General features: G+C 37.8%; 1 protein-coding gene across 2 annotated transcripts in view; it reads right to left on the reverse strand.

Moving 5' to 3' along the window:
* LOC114143606 (heterogeneous nuclear ribonucleoprotein C-like) overlaps window positions 1-4,897 on the reverse strand; it is a 49,564-nt gene extending 44,667 nt beyond the window's left edge. Inside the window, exon 1 of one of the 2 annotated variants that reach the window (XM_028015810.1) lies at window positions 4,803-4,897. The gene's annotated coding sequence lies outside the window, so the exon portion shown is untranslated. Of the gene's footprint in view, window positions 1-1,473; window positions 1,595-4,802 lie in introns of those variants that run through there. The other variant, XM_028015809.1, reaches the window with a different exon arrangement.
* Window positions 4,898-17,223: the final 12,326 nt, after the last annotated feature.

A 17,223-nucleotide genomic window follows, 5' to 3' on the forward strand; every position in this document is an offset into this window, starting at 1 on the left:
CATTTGCCTATACTGTCAAGCCAAGGCCAGGCCCTGCTTGTCCACTTTGGATCGTCAAACTGCAGCTTGTGGTTTTCATTTCGCAATGGACCTTACCAGAGGGGCCGCTTTTCATTGGCTGATGCCCATTCTACGTGGTCACGTGCGTGGCCATCTCACAAACACACGCAAATTTCAGATCTACCATAACTGACTGACACCTGCTGGCCTCAGGTTTGCAACCAGCTTGTGACTGAGAAACCAGTAACCTCCTCCCAGATGATGGCATGAACTTGTTAGTTGGGTTTGTGAGACTTGCAGTCACGTGGGTCGGTTGTGGGCGGAGCTTGGTAAGGTCCATAGCTTTCTTGTTTTAAGTCTTCCATTAAGGCCAGATTTGAAGAGACATATTTATAGTTGTTCTATCAACAGATTCTCCTACTTGAGCCTCGGATTTCAGTTGTTCCTCAAGATAAATGGTCACATGATAGCTGGTACGTTTTAGCCCTTTTAGGTACGTTTTAGTACATTCTTCCCACTTTCAGGTGAAAAATAAACAACTTCACCTGTTTATTGGTAAATTTTATCCCAAGCTTATGATAAAATTATCCCAAAGCTTTTCCCCAAGCTTTGGGATAATTTTATAACATGTCTATCCCTGCTTTAACCTTCTTCACAACTTTTTTTGACCTGCCTGCTGTGGTTCCTGTTTGTTCTCTAATGTTCTCTTACAAACCTTAGATGCCTTTAGAACAGCTGAATTTAAAAGGAGATTTTATGACACGTAGGTGGGCTTTATTTATCAACCAGGTAACGTCCGCAGGTAGTTTGTTACACTGGGTTTCATTTAGGCTTATCAGACTAAAGGGAGTAAATCTGTATTCAGGATTCAGGAAAATTCTAACCAAGCTGGCAGCAATATAGTAAATCAAAATCACATCTAAATTATTATCTAACTAACCAACATTTTGATGTGTAATGATGGCACTTGGAAAAACGTAATGTTTCAATTGTTGATTTTAGTTTTTATGATGTAAAGCACTTTCAACTGCCTTGTTGCTGAAATGTGCTATACAAATAAAATTTCATTGATTGATAGAACAATAAATAAGAAATAAGTAAAAAATAAAACAGAGCATCCTTTTACTATTTTTTCAAGCTAACACGTAATAATACAGTTTAGTAATAATAATAAGCCTATTTAAACCCAGTAAATTTACAGACACAATGAAAGATTTGAGTGAGAACTATTAATCAAAACAGACACTAATCGGTTATTATGAAAGATTTGGAAAAATTATTTGTTTTTGACAGGGGCATTAGAAAGCTGAACAAAATAAAATGGACAGTTTTTGGCTGACAATGCAATTCTTCCTAACCTGTCTTTAAAAATTCAGGCCACACTTCTCAGATTTTTATTAGTAAAGTTGAACGTATTGTTCCACTTCATAATAATTTGCTTCTTTGTGTTTGTACATACTCCAATATATTTACCTTTCCTAGGCTGTTTTGAATGATCACATTGACAGATTTGTAGCAGTCGTCATAGAGGGGGAGGATTCTCTGTTTCTTTCATCTTTATCAGCACCTAATTTGTGAGGTTTAATGAACGCTCATGTTGCATTCATTATACCTCAGAAGAAAACAAAAAAATGTTTGCTTATTTCTTTTTGTTTTGTGTAGATGGTACCTTGGTGGAGCATTGGATGAAACAGGAACGTTGTATTGAGTTTCTTTCTCAGTCCCAGTTTTCTAATCCATCAATGTCAATCCCAAAGCTTTCTGAACATCATTTAATGAAAGATTTAATTCATAGTTTCACTTATTGATTCTGAGTAACATTCAGCATCTCTATGAGGAAGTAAATAAATCTCACAGCAGGTTTACAGGTATTTTCAAATTCAATTCAAATTCAAAAGAACTTTATTGACCCCAAAGAGAAATTAAATAACCATAATGATACTTAGATCTATACATTAACCAAGACTATAAAGCATTTCACTTTATGTAAGATGTGGTGGCTCATTTAATCAACCTAGATTCAAACTGAGATCTATAGCAACTATTTGTACCTTAATGAACGTACCTTTGTTTCTTTGTATAAGATCAATATCACAGTAAAGCCTCGATGTTTGTGGTCTTTTCCATTTCTGAGGGAAATAAGTGACTCTTTAGCTTCAAAGTGCACAACTATACTTACCAAGTTGGTGTGTATTTGTATCTCTTCCTGATTTTTTCTGCTGAGAAGGTGGGTTATTTTAGACTCTTCCTCTTTGTAAGTTACAGAGCTGCCCGCTGAGGTGTAAAATGATGCTATTAGAGCAGTGAGAGAGAGCCAAAACAGTAAAGTTTTGAACACGTACAACTGAATAATGAGCTGAGACTCTCTACAGCGGTACATAAAGTTAAGGAGGAACTGCAGCTCTAGGTTTAGTTTCTCCACTGAGTCTCTGCTGAAGGCTCCCATCTTTTTGTCTTTCCACAGTGTGCAGATGAGATTAGGTGTTAGGGCAGGTTTATGCCTAATTGCAAGTTCAATCTTCTCAACCACTTAACTACTGAAGTGTCTCTGAGCAAGACACAGAACCCTGAGAGGCTCCATCACTATCGGTTTGTGGAGGGAATAGACCATAACTCAATGCACTAAATATGGAATTGCCTGGATGTGTAATAGTATAATAAACTGCATGATAAAATGTTAATTACAGTTCTTGAGTAATAGTAACAACTATAGAGAAAATATCAATTGCAGCCTCTTTAAGAGTCGCCGTGGATCTCTCTGAAAGATGTTTATAGAGTTATAAAATACATAAAAAACAATTCCTGTTCTCATAATTCATATGAAGCTACAAGCTACAATAGGCGTCCTCTCTTTTTGGGTGTTAACATCAAGGCAGGCAGGGAAGACCTATAACGAATAAAAATCAGTGTTTGGTGAGGTATCACCATATTCTGACATGATAATCTTCTTTTTAAATGCACCGCTGCACTCTCCACCCCTCATCCCCCACCATGGAGCACAGCAGACAGCTCATACATTATCAGTGAGTGCCTTTTCTCTTTCGTTCACCTTCTTTCTCTGTGTCACACCCACCGACGTCCCCCTCTGCCATCCCTCCTGCACTTTTTTAAACTTGAGTTTCTCCGAGTGAAAACCTCATTATATTCTTCTGCCGGACCTGCAAACTCAATCGGACAGAAGGTTAGAGAGACCCTGCTCTCGAGTCGCAGTAATAGGGTTTGTATACATGTATGAAAAGTTGCAAAAGAACCAAAGAGAGCACTATGAATGTGACAGTGTCCACAATGAGCTCATTTATTTGTTTATTCAATTAACTGACAGTAGCACCGGACTTGTTTTTGGATATTTTGATTGAAAAAAGCTTTTTGCTCTCTTTCTCATTTCAGCTGGCCAACTGGATTTTACGATTTAGTTCAAATGACCTTTCAGTGTATTGGCTCTATAAAGCTATTTATAGAGGTTTCTTAAAAATGATTCATGTTTCATCTTATTTTATAAAATGTTGTTGAACCATTTTTGTTTAAATTAATGTCAACATTACTGTGACTGAGGTCACTGTTGATACTTACAGAAAGATTTAATGCTTTATGCATAAGTGGGGGTTATCTCATGATCTCTCCATTTTCAGGTAACAGGGAACCTTTAATATTAACATCACACAAATTACTTTGTACGTTTAAGACTTGAAGTGATCCAAAATCCAAATTAGACCTCAAAGAAAAGCAGAAATTGGCAGCCAGTAAATTCTAATCAGTGCATCTCTAAATTATTTCTAATCATGAACCCAGAGTCCATCTTGGTTCTGTGGTACTTAAACGTGCCAGTATCTTCTAGTTTGAGCCCAGCTTTGGATGTGTCTGTTTTTCTATGCAGAGTCTTTTAGACACAGTCCACACACATGTGTGTGATGTGTTAAACAAACAAAACTGGCTCATTGAAAAGCACAGCAGGTTCTTTTTTAGAGGGCAATCCAATTTTTGTTGGATATTCTCTAAAGAGTAATTAGGCAGAGGATTCAATTATTGTCTGAGAAACTGAGAATCTGAATCTTTGTTAACTTTTTTTATTGCCTGCTCTTTCATTACATCTTGCGTGGAAACAGACAGAGCATCGAGTGAGGGTGAACTGAGTTGCATTCTCAAACAGCCCCATTCATCATCCTCCACAGCCCTATCTTCTCGCGTCAGGGCTAGCCTTTTGGCTGCCCATCAGTGACTGAAAAAAAACCCATCTTAAATATGCAAACATGTATACTTGAGCTTGAAAGGGTGATAGAAATAAGAACAGACAGAGACACGTAAAAACACCGAAGACAAAAATGCCACAGGGAGAGTATAAAAGCCAGTGAAAATAACACCGCAGATAACAAGTTTTAATATTGTTTAAGTATCAGGAAGGGTACTGTTTCTTCATATTGGTCCTGCTATGCACCAAAATAAAGAGGCCTTTTTGCACCATTTTCATAAGAAATTGATCGATCAAAAGATCAATTTAATTTCATATATCATTTCATAAACATAAAGGTGGATGCTTAATAGTGTACCCGCCTCTGTGTTGAAAAGTCATCCCATCTTAAAAACAATGATGCTACAATTTATTTATTTAAAGTGGGTTATTATTTATTTTTCAGGCACATTGTGCCATTGGTGCTGCAATAAAAAGAAAGGTCACAAACACAAATGTATGAGAATTCTGGGTTAAGATAAGTAAAGAAAATAGCTTTTCTCTCATTTGGATGGATCGATATCTTCCTTTAGATGTGCTGTTTGATTTTAGAAGATAAAACCTGAGATTAGCATACATCTGTTTAGATGTATGCAATGAACGCATCGCCTCTCTTCTCACAACAAGCCACAAAGAAACATCCACCATTGAGGTGCTCAGCTGTCTGGTTGTGTGCTTCCCCACACCCAGTTGATTACTCTCTCCTCAGGCAACTCTGGACTGGGACAAAGTTTAGCCCCTCTTAAGTACTTAAAATGACATCATGCTGCAACAGGTCAATAATCACTGTCTGCCATTCACTGAGATTGTCAACTGACCCGTCCCCTGAAGCCAATTTGCCGTAATGGACCTGACAATGTGCCAAAGTCCCCAGAATAACAGGGAAGCCCAAACTCGTCCAACACATTAAGTTGGCAGTTCTTCAGGGTGAAACTAATGCAGCATCCCCTACTGGCTCTTTATTGCTTATTGTTTATAACCATTTCGTGTGGATAAAAGTTAAGTTTTATAACTTAGCATACATTTGAATACATGTATAAGATCCATACTATACATTATTTCACTTGAATGGTACACTTGTAGATAATCAAGTCAAGGGGAAGTATTCAGTATTACGAATATAATCTCAATCCCCTGATCTTGTTTTAATTTAATCAAGTTACATAGTATCAACCAATGTCTTATTATTGGTTCGAAACGTGAATAAAACTACAATATAAACTGACTGTAAAAGATGATTAGACTGCGTCAGGTCACTAAACTGAATCACACCGAATCACTCTTGAGGGACTGAAGTGATATATTAAATTTTGGAGTTTAGACTGACTTGTGTCTCTGCATCTGATTTTACTTGCTGGTCTCGTCCTATGATTGTCTTCACTGTTTCCATCAGTGTCTCATCTGTGTCTCTGAGTATTTATGATCCTGTCTTCCCTTCTGCCTTTGTTAGCTTGGCTCTTCATCTTGCTTCAATTGGCTCACCAGCTCTTCCACCCTTTTAACCTTGTCTTTTCCTTGAATTATCACTGGATTTCAGTTACCTGCCTCTGTTTCCCAAAGATTGTTTGAACACATTATTGTCTAAGTTATTTAATTCCTTCTCCAGCACCACAGACTTGTAACTTGATATAATTAGGTCCTTTGTTTTTTGCTCCTTATCAGTAATTATTCTTCTAGCATAATTAAGTTGTAGAGAGATGCATAATCTGAATCTTATGTTTCCTTTTGTGCACAGAATGCAATGCACTGGAAAGCAAGAGTTTATTCCCCAGAGATCTTTTCACAACTCACTGCTGCCAAATCTTGCATTCTGATATCCAGCCTTTGCAAGTGAGAAACCATAACATACCAGTGAAACTTGTGAAACACTTGGGGAACATAAACATAGCATAAATGAACATATGCTCACATAACAGGTCTTGATGCTCAATTCCAATATTACAACATATGTATCAAGTCAATGACATGAAAGTTTGATTGAAGGCGACATGACCGTTCTGACTGCAGACGATTTGAATTCTATTAAATCAGTATTCAATTTAGTACAACATATGGGACTTGCAAAAATCTTAGTTTTTGGAGAGGGGAAGACTAGAATTGGGCCGTTCAGATTGCCATGAAAAACTTGGATGTCACTCACTTAAGGGCAAAAAATCTGATCTTAGTCACATTTGCCTGCTGTGTGAACTTAGACAAGACAGCTTGCCTATTACGTGTAAACTGCTTAATCTATTTCACATATTTGTAAGTTAGTAACCTGGTATCCAGTGGTACCAGATGTTTGGCTTCACCTTTTGAGATCCTCTGCAAAGGTTTCAGACTACGCTGTGTGTTGGCTGACGCTTAATGCTCTACTGTCCTGCTGTGAATAAAATAAATCCCACGTTCCATTTACATCTGGTGTTTTCCAGACTGATTGAGATGCAAGTAGACAAGCCTAATAAAGACCCGTCACACTACATCTGGTTTTTGTCCATTAAAACATATAATGTCATAGGCAGGACAACAAACAGAACTTTACCACATTTCTCTTAAATCTCAGATGCATTCACAGTGACTTGAAATGCATGTTATTCAGACTTCAACGTCTGAGTTGCACTTTTGTGGACTTATTATAGTAAGAAAGGTAAAGCTGTTTACAGAATTAATTTATGTAATTGCGTACAAGTACTTTCGCTGCAGGCGGCAAGTCACGCCAGGTCAGTGAGTGATCCTTCAATTTGTTTGGGGATGCACTGCATTTAGACAGCCAAGCTAATACAGAGACAAGTGCCTCAGCCATCTTCAATTGCTTTAAGTGCAATCACATGCTTCCTGCTCTCTGCATGCAACCAGTCTGATCATCTTGGTGATGAATGGGTCACTGGTAATGTTTGACACTACAAGTTTTTGTAATTAGGCTACCTAACAACATTTTGCAAGCTATGATCCTTCTGTTGATTAAATTCAGGTCAGGGAAAACAGTAATTACCGGTATGTCAAAGTTTTATTTGTGCTTAAATGCACTAAAAATGGTGAGTGTGCATCTCTGATACTATTGTTTTAGTGCTTGTAGTGGTTATTATAACAATTGGCAATCCCAGTCCTAAGCTTAGGAGGCATTAAAATACCATCTCATTAGATTTAGTAGAACCTAGTCGGTTAGTTGAAGTCACAGTTAGGTATAACAGTCACTACAGATAAGTTGCAGTTTAGGATTTTTGAGGCTAACCTGCATGAATGTCTTTAAAAGATAAGAATGTCTGTGCAAGCATGTGTTGGTGTTTTGTTTACATTATGAATATATTATGCAGGTACTAAGAGCAGAAATAGCATTCACTTATCTGCCGGTTTGAAAAATAGTTTTCGTTTTCGACTTTGCATTTGCAACATAATTACATATTAAAAGCAGCAAACAGCAAAGCTGCCAGAGTTCAAACTAAAGTCCTCAAATGGAGGGCACAAGAGAAAGGCCTGGTGTTTGAAGAACAAAAGATGAGATTTCTTCTTGCAAGCTGATTCTAAATCACAAAAGTTAAAGCTTGCAAGCAAACACTTGGATCAACCTTGGGAGACACTGAGGTGAACAATCTAAAAGTAAACATTATGAAAATTTTAAGGGGAACATAAAGTACGCAAAAACAATTATTTGAAAAGGCTTGTGCCATATTTGCTGTTACAGGTGGAATGTTAAGGAACAAAGCAAAATCAATGTGGTCTTTTTATTTCTGATAAAGAGTTGGCAGTTCAGAGTGCTGTGGCTTGCAGAATCAAAAATAGAGAAACAAAGAGGAATGCAGCATATGCAACCTTTCTTTGTGTGATTGTGTTTTTTCATAAGAATCAAAGTCTCACTTGTTCTGTGTTTTTCTACAAGGTGCAAATCAGGCTATTTGGTTGACATTCAGTCCACTGATATCACAAAAAGGAATGCAGAGAGAATCATAATTGTGTGAATGTTTCACATTTGTATTGCCACACAAACGGCTCTTTTCTGCACTGAAATATGTTTTTAATTCAATGTTATCAATGTTGATGGCTTGTAATATGTCATGTGCTGCTTGGTAATCAATTAAGATGATGAGTAGACCTTTAAGAGATGTACAGCTACTTACACCTTTTCAAACTATTATTATACATACTGATTAGCTCTCTGTTTGTTTATCTATGAAGAAATCATCATAATGTATTCCACTAACTCAATGGCAGGTCCTTGTTAGCCAATATTTATGAAAAAGCTTTTGTTTTTTTTACATTGCCTAGATTACACTATATGCTGGTTATAAACTCATAACTTTTTACTTTGTAAAATGCATTTTTTATGTTTTGGAGAAGAACGTTTTGTTTTGTAGAAGTATGTTAATAATGTCTGTACATTTTAATGTCTGCATCACACTGTTCTAATGATATAATAAATCGTACTTAATATAAACTGGGTTTTATTAAAGTGTCTTTCTGTGACTTTGTTGTAAACCTGTTATATTAGCTAGGCTGAACTCATCTAGCTTTATAATCTGATGCATTTAGGCCTATAAACATATAAATGTGTTACTCAAATATCATGTGTCAGATGATGTAACTTGTCAAGAATCAAAAAAAGTTTGTGTCAGGTTTAGTTTAGAGCAACTGCGATGACACAAGCGCTACTTTTTATAAATAATTATTGTCCCTCATTGATATGAGCTGCTTGTATTAAACCTAACAACCTCCATTTCTGAATATTTCCTCTTTGCCTTCAAATTATCATCATCTAACCGATTTTCCACTGATGATGAGCTGCAGCTCCGGCAGATTATCCTTTCTCAAAGCACGGCTCCTTTTCATCCTCTTCAGCACCTCTCATCCACCGAGCCATTCAACACATGATACACCCCTCCTCACTCAGTTAGGGTGCGCCACTCTTTGAAGTTAATGAGTCAATACAATCAGTCCTTTCGCTTTTAATTAGAAAACAGTCAGAATGATTACATTTTTAATTGAAGCTGTCATTTTTAATTAAGATATGACATCCTTGAGAAGCCTCTCTCCATTCTCAACCCTCCATACATTTGTTTATCAAGAGTCTTTTTATAATGTTCCACCCATTTTGCCTCCTGGTCTTTCTACTCTTTTTCTCCCACTCTCTTGCTGTAGGGGATCCAACTCGCTGCTGGCAAAAATATTTATGTTGTAAGGAACATCTTTTGCTTTCATTGTGGGGTATATTTTCAGTCTTATCTTATTCTGATCAGTTTATTCTCTAGTTCCCCAGCGCGGCTGTTCCCACTCTTTTTCCCATTACCATCCCATTGTAGCCCGGGGCTTAATTCATAACAGATTTGGTTTGTTTGACTGCCTGTTGAAGCAACATTAATGTAATTTTCCACAAAGCTATCGCTTAAACAGGAGAAACAGAGATTTTGCAGACAGTCTAGAAAAGTAATTAGGAAAAATGTTTAGTTTTTGATGCAATTCTTACAATTGTTCTTATGTATTATTTTCTGCAGAGAGTAGTCTGCAGACTGGATATTTCACAAAGCCAACACAGAAATAGAATAATTGGAGACATGTCTTTCTGTTCAGTAGGCATTGCTTTCTCTCCTAAAACTGCCTAGCCATTAAGAAAACACAAAGGTTAAAGTAAATCACTTTTTTCTTGCTTGCTTCAGAAATGCCACATACATTTAATTCACTCAACCATGATCTCTTCACCCTGCTCAGCCAGTTGTGATTTATGACCTCATAAAAACATATTTACAGCTTTAGGAATGGAAAACTGCAAATCATGTTTTCTTTTTTTTAATGTAAAACAGAAAAAGTTATCCCTGACTGCAAAAAAGGATACACTCATAATGTGAATGTGTGTGCTGGGACTGTGAACGGACTGGATCCAATAGGTTGTGTAAAACACTGCAGAAAAACTCACCCCTGCAACCCAGTGGCTTTTACAGCCAAACCCCAAATTTCTTTTAGGCAATTTTATTACGTTCAAATAATCCTAACTCAAATGACAAAATGTATTTATTTATTTTTAAATGTAACAAACATTTAGCGTCAACATTTTATCTCTTATCCAAAATGTGTCTCTAGCTTGAAGATAGGTCAGGGGTTCCAGGCTTGTAAATTACTGTTGATACAATTACACCTTTTAGGACATTTAAGTTCCCCGATAGGGTTCTTAAAGTCACATGAGTTTTTGACTCACTCGGTTATTTGACATTAATTGCTCTGCTACTGACATTAACAGCCTGTTAGTGTGATTGTTTTCCTTCAATTTAAAAACTTGACTCTACCAACTCAAATTCATAATTAAACAAGCCTTTTGAATGCAAAACAAGACGAGGAGACAATTTGCCTTCTGTTTATGCACTAAGCGTTGCCATGTCTGATATTATTAAGAAGCTACACCAGCAATTTAAATATGGGTTATCCATCCCAGTCTTTGTCTCTCATACATGAAAACATCATGGTTGCCCCAAATTTAATTTTACTAAATTCAAAACAAGATGGGTCCCAAAGAACACTTGCTCAGTTTTACAGACCAAAAATCAGCGTGAATTCCAATCAAAATGGATTTTGTTATATTTTGGATTGTCTGACACAGGATTTTTGTTGTTGTTGTAGAAAACTACCTCCAGCAAATCCAAAGGTTTTAACATGAAGAAAACCCACCTTCTGAATAGACCTGAAATGAAAACTTTTGGCTGGGCTGGATGTCCAGTCAGGTACTGGATTGAGCTGTTGGGTCCATGTGAGCTATATTGGTGTTTCGCCTGCCTGAACCAGTTCCAATAGCCATTCTTTCCATTCCATTAATTTTCACACAAAGGGAGTTGACTATAAATCTGTTGCCATTATTCTTCTTCCACTACCCTGTGACAATTTAATAAACTGGAAAAAAGTTTCTGATTTTTCAGTATTTGAACTGCCAGTCACTGATTAGAGCCAATCACTGCAACATTTGTGAATCCCAATCACTGGCTGACTGACTGACTAATTCCTATGGAGGCATATTTGTTTCTTGATTAACGCAATCAAAGAAAAGAGCTATCCTAAAAAAAAGTTTTAAAAAGAAACCTATACAAAATTGATCTGATGCTGAATAGTTTTAGCTTTTGAGTCATCAAAATAAAATGTTAAAACTGTTCAAATAAAATTCTTCTAAAAGGGGCTATTCCTAATTCATTTATTTATAACCAATTAAAGCTGCAAAACAATGGCTATTGGTAATATAAAGAGAAGACAAACTGTGGTAGCATCAACCATCTTCTACAATGTGGTTTGTTGACGCAGCAACTTATCTTCAGCTGAGAGGAAGCAGTTAGATAAGATCAATGCAGGTGGGAGACAGAGGAATTCTGGCATCACTTGTCATATTACATCAGTGTTGGATGATGTAACATGAAGCTGTTGCAAAACCAGAGAGTTCCTTCAGTGACAGACAGAGAATGACAACATCCTAAATACAAAGATACTAAAGAGCACCATTGCAGATCCTTCACAGCAAAAACACAAAATTGTACAAAAAGTATTTTTTTAATGCAAATATGTTAGTACACGTGAAATAAGACAAAACTAACTTTTCAACAGATATGGGAGCTTGTTTGAAATAAATAATTCCTTATTATTGATTTTAAAAAGTGCTAGTTTCACTGGCAGATTATTTCACTTATAACTTGGGAAAATGTGCTGTTAAGAGTGAAAGAGTGTGGGAATTTTTTTTATTATCAATATCAAGAAATTATTTACCTAAAACAAGCTCATAATTCTTCTTAAAAAGTTACCTGTAAGTCAGTGTTACCATTTGTTTCAAATATACTGATACATTTTCACTAGATAGACCAATAAGATTTTGTTTTTGCAGTGTTCCTCCCAGCAGCAATCAGACTTTATAACCATCACTGCTCCAAACAAGTTCAATAAGTGTTTTTTACATCCTTGCTGCTATTTGCAGAATTTTTCTTTTTGTTTCAGTTTTATTTTTTTATTGTGCCCTGTCCAGCAGTGTAGCAGTCAGAATTGTCTGAATGCCAAAGAGAAGCTGAACAGATTTACTTTCACTAGTGGAGCATTACGCTTTCACTGTATCACCATCCAGCAGCCACAGCGATGAGTCCACTAGGTTGGGCTCCTTTTGACATGCAATTTTTAATAACTGTGCAGTATAATTTTCTTATGTTGTAAATTTGCTGTTATAGTACAGCAAATTTCATATATTCTTTAACTTTCTGTATTTTAACTTATCTTTGTTATGCTGGCTGCTGGTACACCTGAATTTCCCCACTCTGAGACATTAACTGATATTGCTGTTTTATTTCTATTTTATTGTACTCTAAATTAAATCTGACAAATGCTGAAGTTTTTTCTAGATTTATATATCACAATTATTTGACTGCAGGAGTGATGTTTCAGAAATATCATTGCTACTTAAATGATTGACATGCCTATTTATTCTCAATGAACAACAGTTCGAACTGCATAGTCTGAAAAGTCCAACTCAGCTTGCTGTCAATGTTAGCTTGGACAAAAGTTTATAGTAAGTCAGAGTTCAGAAGGTCGTTCTGAGATTGGCAGTCAGTAATGGTCTCTAATGGGTCTGGGGTTTTGGATGTCGGGTGGTTCCACACATCACTCGGTGAGGTGTAGCAAAGTGTGAAATGCAAACAACCCCACCCCCAGCCTGTCTCATGACTGGAGCTGCTTTCTCTTTTCAAGCATTTAACCATTTCATTGAAGAAAAGAGCAATTTACATTTAAAGTTTAGACCCATTACCAAGCAGCATTGAAATTTACTGCTTATTATGACTTTCTGGATCTCAAAATTGATTTAACCCTGAGAAAATTAGTAAAATTAGTATATAGTTATCTCATCTTAGGAGACGCTGACTTGTTGAAGGCAATTACAAAGAGCATTAAAACATTGCTTAGAAAAAACAATGAGTGGAACTTAGTTTGTTTTCTGGCTGAATCTAAAAAAGCTTTTGAAAGGTCAAATCTGTTTGCGCTGCAGTAGCTGGGGCACATCAGAAAACAGCGTCACTAAGGGGAACTGGAAAAATGTCCCCTTCTGTGATATGTGAGTGTGTTGGTTTACAAAAACAATAAGGTAAAAAAAACAGAGAATTTTTCTTCCATCAGTGCTGACTGACAGTCATCTTATGTGAGCCAAATTTACATCTAAATCGAAAGCACTCAGAAACCACATAATATTAACATCTCACACAGATTTCTTTTTTTACACAAGAAAGGTACTATTCTTTATATACACAATTATTTTTTGATGTGTGTACAATTCACATTCCATTAAAACCACAGGATTTACAAGGACATACAGTAAGTGCAGGGCGTAGTTTTTTTCTTCTGCAGTGTAAAAGCTTGGTTGTGTAAATACAGTAATTATCAGTCATTATATCTGCACCCTGAGCCTCCATGCCTCAAAAATGCATGACTTTCTCTGCACCTCTCTGCCTCCTTCCTCTCTCCTTTTCCTCTGCTGAACCTTGAGGAGTGGCTGGCTGTGGCTCTTTGCAGTCCATTTCCTGGTGAGGAGGCTCTCAAGTGCAGCCCTAGCCATTATTTGCCTGCACAATGCTGTATTCTCATTAACTCTTATCAAAGTTCATCTTGCATCCAAATGCTGTGGGAAGCTCAACACTGACTGCTCTGAAAATAGAAAATAAGGGAGAGAGAGAGAGAGGAAAAGAGGAGAGAGGGAGAGAGAGCGAGAGTGTGAGGGGGAATGGTGTAGATAAAAGAAGGGCAAATAATTGTTTAACAGTGATTGAGGATGAGCATAATCATTGCAGTCCTTTGACTACATTGAGATTAAACAGCTTTGATGCATATTTCTCATGTTTTCTGTAAACAAGTGGATGCTTTTGTCCTTGTGATTTTTTTTTTCTAAATCTGAAAAGCATTTAGAGAAAACTTAATTAAAAGCAAAAACATTTTTGATAGAATTCAGAATCTTTATTAAATCTTACTCTCATAATAGAAAGCCCTTGTGTTCTTTGCTTTCAGTACAGCAGTGGAAAAGAAATGCAAAAGCTGGGACAGAAAGCGAATAAATAGGAATTGTGAACACTCTGTTCCACTTCTGGTAAACAGTCGCTGAATAAAGACATGAGATGAGTGCTGAGTGCGGTCCTTCCTTGATTTGTAAAGATGATTAGAAACCCACACGGTAATTCTGTCTGTATTATTTCCCCCCTCCTTATAAAAATAAACGGTTACTCCTCCGCTTGTATCATCAGATCCCCACAGTACAGCTGGAGTTCCTCATTCAGATGTAAAGAGCGATAATTGGAGGCTGATTGCAGATATATGAGGGCTTTCATCTAAACTCCGGTTTTATAATATCACATGTGAATTGGAGATTTCTGAGGCGGGACTTGAGATCTACCGCTCTATTTTCCCATTTGTGGAAAGGACACTAAAAATGCGAAAAGAAACATTCTTATTTTATCTCAAATAACATCATATTAAAGTTAACATCTTAATAATAACGTACATTGAGATTTAATTATTTTTGATCAAAACCCTGATTTTGAGTGTAAACTCATGTTCACAGAACTGAATTTATATTTACATGATCAAATTAGCTGCGTTTGTGGAAAATATATATCGTAATATTACAAAAATCATGGGAATAGTGCAATATTAGATCAAAGTGTAGCAGTTTCGCAGCAAATATTAAAAAAAACCTACAAAGAAAAAAATATGTTTATGTTTGGTCATGTTCAGACCTGGTAGATCACAATTTTCATGTTTAAAATCAAGCAATATGTTGAAGAGGGCAAAAAATACTTGACTGTAAAAACTCTGGAACGTATGCACATGTGATGCATATTTCCCTATTTTTCCCTTTTTGGTTTTACTTTTCACTGACCTTTTTATCTTTATTCCATCCATCCATCCATCCATCCATCCATCCATCTTCTTCCGCTTATCCGAGGTCGGGTCGCGGGGGTAGCAGCTTCAGAAGGGAGGCCCAGACTTCCCTCTCCCCAGCCACTTCTTCCAGCTCCTCCGGGGGAATCCCGAGGCGTTCCCAGGCCAGCCGAGAGACATAGTCCCTCCAGCGTGTCCTGGGTCTTCCCCGGGGCCTCCTCCCGGTGGGACGTGCCCGGAACACCTCACCAGGGAGGCGTCCAGGAGGCATCCTGACCAGATGCCCAAGCCACCTCAACTGGCTCCTCTCGATGTGAAGGAGCAGCGGCTCTACTCTGAGTCCCTCCCGGATGACTGAGCTTCTCACCCTATCTCTAAGGGAGAGCCCAGCCACCCTACGGAGAAAACCCATTTCGGCCGCTTGTATCCGCGATCTCGTTCTTTCGGTCATGACCCAAAGCTCATGACCATAGATGAGGGTGGGAACGTAGATCGACCGGTAAATCGAGAGCTTCGCTTTTTGGCTCAGCTCTCTCTTCACCACGACGGACCGGTACAGCGCCCGCTTGACAGCAGACGCTGCGCCAATCCGCCTGTCTATCTCCCGCTCCCTTCTTCCCCCATTTATCTTTATTGTTTAAAGATATTCAAATTTCTCAGTAATTAACAGTTTTATGTTAAATATTCACGTGGAGACACACACCATCTTGTAGCTACACATATATTGAGGACTGATATTGAAACTGGAGCATATTTAAGACTTTTTCAGGCCAATAGGATTATTACATTTAAGGCTCAGTATGAACGTCCAAGACCTCACATAAACCCTGCTCGAGGTAAACATGTCGTTAAAGAGCACTGTTGCCCTTTGTAGAGATTTGTTTTGGCAGCAACACTTTTTAAAGCAAATTAATTTGGCCAAATGTCTTTATTTAAACTTGTGGGTCACAGAGCTGGGCAGCACATGTTCAGTTTGCTCACAGCTCAACCGAGCAAACACTTTGTGGACCTTTCACCCGCTGTTGGGACTCTGCTTCAGCCGGCAGATAAATACCCAGAGGAGACTGTCTAATTCACTAAATGCCTCCAAAACTGTAACCATGATGTATTGGGTTGAAAAATATTTTTGGCTTTCCCCGGACCTATTTCCACTGACTCGCATATTAAAGCATTTTTAAATTGGCAACTTGTGCTACTAAAGCTGTGCTGGTTAAGTTATTTAGTGCACACTGGCAGTGGCCCTGTAAAAATCAGGTCTGCAAGAAGAAAAACTAGTTTACAGGATTAGATGTTGTTTGAAGAAGCAAAAATACAACAAATTGTGTGTGTGTGTGTGTGTGTGTGTGTTGCTCTGTCTGTGTGCTTAGAGAGAGTTTCAGGTCTACAGGATGGCACTGTTTGCCTGCTCCCACTTTAATTGGCTGCTGGCCCCTCAGCCTTGCATGAATGGAGAGTCATTTAGAGACCTTTCACTCTCGCAGAGGATTGTCGGCTGCCGCTGAAGGAGAAATTGCATTCCTGTTTCCATACAATAGCTGGACTGAGTTGGAAGGGCCAGGAGTATCACTGTCATTATCATGACAATGGAAGCTAATTCCACTGCCACCAGCACCATTCTGAAACCCTCTGCTGCGGCGCCGGCTTATCGGGGGGCACCATGAGAGCAGCAGGAAACCGAGCGAGCAAATCATATGAGGCAAATACTCGCTCATTCACTGTACACTCTCAGGCAGACTCTTAAACATTCTGCACTCGCAATCTTTGTAGACAGCCAAATACTAACACATCAGCAGAAAGAAAAAAAAAAGAAAAAGTTTATTACACAGCACATCTCATTTAATGACACAGTATGAGGTCAAGCTTATTCTGCCTCACTCAAATACCCGCAGCTCTGGAGATGTCCTTGTCGAATCGCCGTTTATGTGTTGGAAGAAAGAGGGGCAAGATTACACCGAGTTATTTTACATTAGTTGTATGTTTTTGTGTGATGAGTCAATTAGAGGTATCACACACTTTCAGAGGCAGAAATTTGAGAAATTGAAACTCAGTGGAGCATAAGTGTAATTAGTAGAGTTTAAACTTGTGAGCTTGTTGCTGTTTTTCATTTGCATCATTTCACCGCTGTGTCTGATAGTCTTTTTTTCAGCCTT

Source organism: Xiphophorus couchianus, chromosome 4 (assembly GCF_001444195.1).
Source record: "Xiphophorus couchianus chromosome 4, X_couchianus-1.0, whole genome shotgun sequence".
Classification (NCBI taxonomy): Eukaryota; Metazoa; Chordata; class Actinopteri; order Cyprinodontiformes; family Poeciliidae; genus Xiphophorus; species Xiphophorus couchianus.